Here is a 6,633-nt window from a genome sequence, read left to right as displayed (position 1 = left end):
GCCCTCAAAATTGACTCTGGATCCAATGGAGCCTCATGGCTCAAGGTTAAACATATGCAAGGTTACCTCTTGCTATTCCTCCCTTGACTGATAACACAGTACTCCTCCATGTTGAGCAACATTTGGAGGGAGCACTGAGGGTGGCAAGGATGCAAAATATACTCGGGTCAGGGATTTCAGTGTCCACCACCAAGAGTGGCTCAGCAGCTGGCTGGGTCGTTAAAGTCAGAGCTGTGAGACTGGGTCAGCGGCAAATGGTGAAGGAACCAAGTGGGGGAAAAACATACTCAATCTCATTCTCACCACTCTGTCTGCTGCAAATGCATCTGTCTGTGACAGTATCAGTAAGAGTGACCACCTCACAGTCCTTTTGGAAGCAAGATCTGCCTTCACATTGAGAATACTTTCCATCATGTTGTGTGACACTATTAATCTGCTAGATAGGACTGACTTTGGGCAATCATGAGGCACTATGGGTCATTAATTGCAGCAAAATTGTACTCCAGCTCACTCTGCAACCTCTTGACCTAGCATATCCCACTCAATCATAACCATCAACCCTAGTTCAATGGAACGTGCAAGAGCATATGTCAGTAGCAGTACCACACCTAAAAATGACATATTAACCTGGTTAAGGTACCATATAGGACTACATGTGTGTCAAACAGCAAAAGCACTAAGTGATAGACAGAACTAAACCATTCCACAACCAACAGATCATATCTAAGTTCTGCACGGTCACCAATTCCAGTTTTGAATGATAGTGGACAATTAAACAACTTACTGGAGGAGGAGAATCATAACAATGGAAGCAGGTCATTTGGCTTATCGAGTCCACACTGACCCTCTGAAGAGAATCCCACCCAGATCCACCTGTAATCCTGCATTTCCCATGACTAATCCATCTAGCCTGCACATCCCTAGACGCGGTGGGCATTTTAACACGGCCAATCCACCTAACCTGCACAACTTTGGACTGTGGGAGGAAATCTTCGAGGAGAAAGTGAGGACTGCAGATGCTGGAGATCAGAGCTGAAAATGTGTTGCTGGAAAAACGCAGCAGGTCAGGCAGCATCCAAGGAACTTGAACAAAATCTTCAGACCCAGAAGTGGAAGTTGAAATAAGAGAGAATGATTTGGATGCAGAATAATATTACAAATCTGTAGTTTGCTTAAACAACAGAACACACTTCAACCTAGGAAGTAAGATTAAGACAGTTAAGAATATCTTGGGCAGTTAAGACATTGATTTCAAGATTTTCTTAGAGACCCACAGTCAACAGAAGTTGTGAGATATCAACTGAGTTTGTGAAAATTGAAATTTGCACATCTGAAATTTACAACCTGGTAACCTAGAAATATGAAGAACCTTTTTGGACAAGGTCTCAAGCTAAGTCAAATTGATGCAACGTATCCCTTTTCTCACACAGCCCTGTAGCTTAGCTCTGTAACTGGCAGAGTCTCACTGAATCTAATTTTACACTCAACATTCTCCTATTTGGAGCAGATTATCCTCCTGTTACTGCTTTCTAGATGTAGCAAAATGATATCATGTGATTATTGCAGATTGATGGATGCCTGTGTCACAATCAGGATTAATGTTGAGTGCTCATTTACAAGCGTTGTGATCAGTTATGGTCTTGTTAAAGGTTGCATGTTCAACAAGGGAACTGGTTGGGAATACGATTCTGGATTTCTTGTGCGATAGAAGAGGTTGAGAGATGGTTTTGACACACCAATTTGCTGTGATCCAGGACTGAATTAGCAGACCAACAGAGGTTTCCACTTTGTGAGTCACTCTTTCAGCAGTCTTATATCATAAAAAAAGAGCATCTTCCATCATGCGAGAGCAGAAGACAAATCATTTGGTATAAATCCACAGATTGTTCTTGCTAAGTTTTTCCATGTAGCCAAAGTTTAAAAAAAAGATTTATTGTGAACAAAGGTGTCAGCATCAACCAGCATGTTATAAACCCCTGATTCTGCTCTCCAGTCACTGTTGTTTGTTCTTTTGCTGACATTATAAGTGAACTCCAGAGTCGAAACGTGTGGTGCTGGAAAAGCACAGCTGGTCAAGAAGTATCTGAGGGGCAGGAGATGAAGAATAGCTTATGCTCGAAATGTCGACATATTCCTGATGAAAAGCTTATGCTTGAAATGTCAACTCTCCTGCTCCTCAGGTGCTGCCTGACCGGCTGTGCTTTTCCAGCACCACACTTTTTGACTCTGATCTCCAGCATCTGCAGCCCTCACTTTCTCCTATTTTCAACAAACTACTGGGCATGAAGCAATCTGGCAAGTATTTTTTAAAAATTATACATGCCAGTATGTTAACAAATATAAAAGGCTTAATTGTTATCCATTGTAATAAAACACATGACTTTGCTTTGTGTAAATTCATTCTCCCTTACAACAATCACTAAACCAGTTTCAAAGGTGCGATAATATTGGAATTATACTGATAAATCTTTACACAATTAAGCTGCTTTATGCACCATGATGACAGTGCATAATTGGCTTGTGGAAATTGATAGATGAACGACTGCATGAAACCAGGCTTCCCTTCATAGGTCGAGAAAGCAATGAGAAGCATTAACTAAATACTATCCCACAGGAAGAACATGCTGTATGCTCCAAGGCATGTCTTGCAGCATTTGACACTGTTAGCCATTTCTTCTTCCTCCATTATCACTCTTGGTCATCAAGCTGAGTAGGACTGCTCTCATTTGGTGGCCAATTTTGATATCTCTGACCCTAAACCTTATTTTACAAATACAAATCTGTGCTATCTCTAAGAACGTGTATTTCTACCCTGTAGCATTGCCTACCTCAGCTCATTTGCTGTCAAATGCTAACTCATATTTTTGTTACCTCTAGATTTGACAGGTACTCCTGGCCTGTCTCCCACCTCAGCATATTGTGTAAACTTACCACCCTTACGCTAACTTGTATAATCCCTGAACTAAATTATCCCCATTTTAAAAACTACCTCAATATTAAAACTCTTTCATCTTAAAAACCCTCCATGGCCTCCTCCCTGCTTTACCATCTAGCTCAAAAATCCTCGAAGACCTCCATAATTCAAGTTGATTCTTGAATCCTATCCCTTAGATAATGCTCCAATGAAGGATCTTGAAGCAAGGAACTATATAAATACAGGTTCATGCTCAGTGGACACAAATTATTTGGAGTCACTTTTAAACTTATAGTATTTACAATATTTCATGTTACATATACTAAAATTTCTGGACCTTGGATCTGAAATTCACTCTCAATCCTACCACCTACTTCTCTCTTCATAGATAAGACCGTCTCTTAATCTTATTTGATCAAATGGCTTTGGGTTAATTTTTTTCTGTAGTGCCAGCTGTTGTTTTATTACCTAACAGGTTTCTTTTTGTTTTCAAAGTTGCTAAAATAGTAACATGATTATATTATTGTTCAATGTATTGGACAAATACACTAATATTGTTCTGTCTCAGAAACTTTGAGCAAAGTTTGATCAGTGAGAAAAATCTTTCCATATGCATAAATTACACTAATGCATTACTTCATGTGTATTAAAACAACCAGACCAAAGCTTCAGTATACATTAATGAGACAGTCCCGGTACAATTCATTAAGTTATACAGAAGAGATTGAAATATATTGCCATAAAAACAATATATTGCATTGAATTGAAATGTATTATAATCAACTCTGGAAAATGGAATAGGGAGTGAATCTCAGCCTTACCAGTTGCAGAGTGGCTATAAATGTGAATAAGTGACCTTGATGGATGAACCTGTCCTCTTTGAAAACTGTCATTTGAATTGCATTTCTCATCAATTCACTATTATAATTTTGCTACTCAGCAAACATATCAACCGAGTCGTAATTCTACTGCATTTACTCCAAGAATCTGCATTTTACATTCAAACAGCACTGACTGTTCAAAGGATCACATAGTTATAAGGAATGATGCCTGGTTGAAAGTGCTGTTCTTTGTAAACACTTGAGATTCCATTTGTTTTTCTTGGTTGAAATGGGCATTGAATATCTCAAAGCCTTTGTCAGGAGAGGCTTTAAGCATAATAAAACGCTGCATTAAGTTTATGGATATCTTTTACCAAAGAATGCCTATTGTGTGTGTAAGCAGCCCATTGAATCCACACCATCCCTCTGAAGGGCCTACCTGATCCCTATAATGTTGCATTTCTTATGGCTAATCCACTTAGCTGCACATCCCTGGACACAATGGACCATTTAGCTTGGCCAAATTCACTTAACTTACACATGGTTGGGACTGTTGAAGGAAACTGGAGCACCCGGAGGTACCCCATACAGATAGAGGGAGAACGTGCAAACTCGACACAGTTACCTGAGGCTGGAATTGAGCCTGGTGCTAACCACTGAGCTGTCATGATACCCCAGAGTTGGATTCTGGGATTCATCAATGCTCCCATCAATGCTGCATGAAAATTGGTTGATTGAAAAAGCATAAGTGCACATCAGGATCAGTCTCCTCAGAGATGATGATATCCACTGCTTAAGAGTTTTAACGTGTAATTGGATAACCCAAATGAAGATCACAATAAGGAAGTTTTTGCTTTCTCATTATTCAGCCTGACAAGTAACATGGAAACATAGAATACAGGAGCACACATCAGCCATTTGGCCTTTCAAGCCTGCTCTGCCACTCAGTATGGTCATGGCTGATCATCCAATCCACCAGCCTATTCCTGCCTCATTCCTATGTCCTTTGATTACTTTAGCCCCAAGAACTGCACAGTTTCTAAAGGCTCTTCACTGTTTGGGTGAAGAAATGTGTCTCATCTTTGATCCTTCGACTGTGTTCTGGGCTCCCTGGTCATTGGAAACATCCTTGTGTGTTTATTCTTTGTAATCCTGTTAGACTATGAAGGAGCCTATTGAAATTCTAAGGGGCAGGGGAAGAGAGGTGGCATGGGTCACCCTCCCCTTCACTTGTCTATACTCCAGTGAATATAGTTCTAACCAATCCAGTCTCTCAATGTACATCAGTCCTGCCATCCTTGGAACCATCTTTGCATTCCTCAATTGCCAGAAAAGCCATCCTCACAAGTAGAGAAGAAATTAAAATATTCCATCAAAACAAGTCAACTTCTGTCACTTAATCTCAAATTTGATGCATAACAAGACAGGTACTTCGAAGTACCCAATTAGCTGTTAAACATTTAAAACATTTAACCTATTTTGCATCACAAGAGTCCCTGAATTCTTTTGAATTCAAAACCATGTCCTGCAAAAGATACATTAGAAGTGTGGATCTTCCTTTTGTTTGACGAGGTTTTCCATAATTTGAGCTATGCTGGGAAAAGTGTGTAAAGTCACTAAAAGTTAAATAACCCACTGATAATCACTAAGTAAAGACATTACAAAGTCATTCAGGTGCTGAACTACTGAAAAAAATAATCTGCAAAAATAAAGCAGCTTTAATAGAGAAAGAAAAAACCCGTGAATCACTTGAACATTCGGACGACTGAACATTTTTCAACAATATTCAACTAATGAAAAGTGCAGCACTTCATGAAAAAAAACTAAAATAGGGAAAATAATTTAAATTCAAGAATTGCTGACTGGCTTTTCAAAGGCACAGGAAACCCAGCAGGATAAAAGACAGGAACTGACTGTACTACAAGTGCTTTTAAAACATTCCTTATGGGTGAGGTTTGGAGCACCTTCCTCAGTCTACCAAGGAACCCTTCAAATAACGACATGCCACATCATCACCCTGACATTGTTTTTCTCTCCTTTTCACCAAGCTTTGATCCTTCACTCATTCCTTCCTCATGATTCCTGTATATAGTCACAAAATGTCCCAGTAGTCTCTCACTGCTAGTTTTCTGAACGGAGATTGAGCCACATATCAAATTATAAGGGCCTGCTGTTAAGTTTAACTCCCATATCCTCAACCTTGATAGGTTTTCTGCTGACTTCCATACCCTTAATTAATATCAGGGTAAATACTTCAGTGAGTGGGTGTCAATCTTAAGGAACAGGCTCCCTTGAAACTTTGTGAAAACTGCTCATATGAAAGTATTCAGTGAAATTTAGATAATCTTCAGGATACAGTATATGTTGAGTTTGATAAATGATCTGTGGCAGGCTTGAGGTGCTTAAGAGGATTAGCTACTTAGTTCTTAAAAGTCCCATCATTGAAGTTTCCTAACCTCAGTCTCAGTCTGCTGTAAACTAATTGAGAGATTGATCCCTGACTTGTGAACTACTTCATTGGATTAGGATGGTAAAACCTAGGTGTCAAAATAACATTGAAGGTAGGCCTTTTTCTTCTGACATTTCCTGTATTTATAACAGTAAGGTGAGAAGTCTGCTCATTGTTAGTGAAAAAGTAAGACAGTTTATCACTGTTATCATTTTGCTGAAACATTTTACTTTGCATTCATTAGGACAAGTCATAAGAATGGCAAGTTGAGGTGGAAACCAACATTTATATTGTCTATCATAGTTCATTGATGAATTCCCATGCCAATGCCTCTACTAGTCAGAGTCCACTTGTCAACCAATCAGCACTGCCAGGAAGTATAAATGTTGATTTTTTTCCTTGAATTATATCTTGCGAATTGTCATGTTGAGCAAATGATGAAAAGTTTT

This window comes from Chiloscyllium plagiosum, unplaced genomic scaffold (genome assembly GCF_037043375.1).
Source record: "Chiloscyllium plagiosum isolate Xiang-an unplaced genomic scaffold, Cpla_swu_hap1 HiC_scaffold_24, whole genome shotgun sequence".
NCBI lineage: Eukaryota > Metazoa > Chordata > Chondrichthyes > Orectolobiformes > Hemiscylliidae > Chiloscyllium > Chiloscyllium plagiosum.
The sequence above is the reverse complement of the archived record's forward strand: the minus strand, read 5'-3'. Positions refer to the sequence as shown.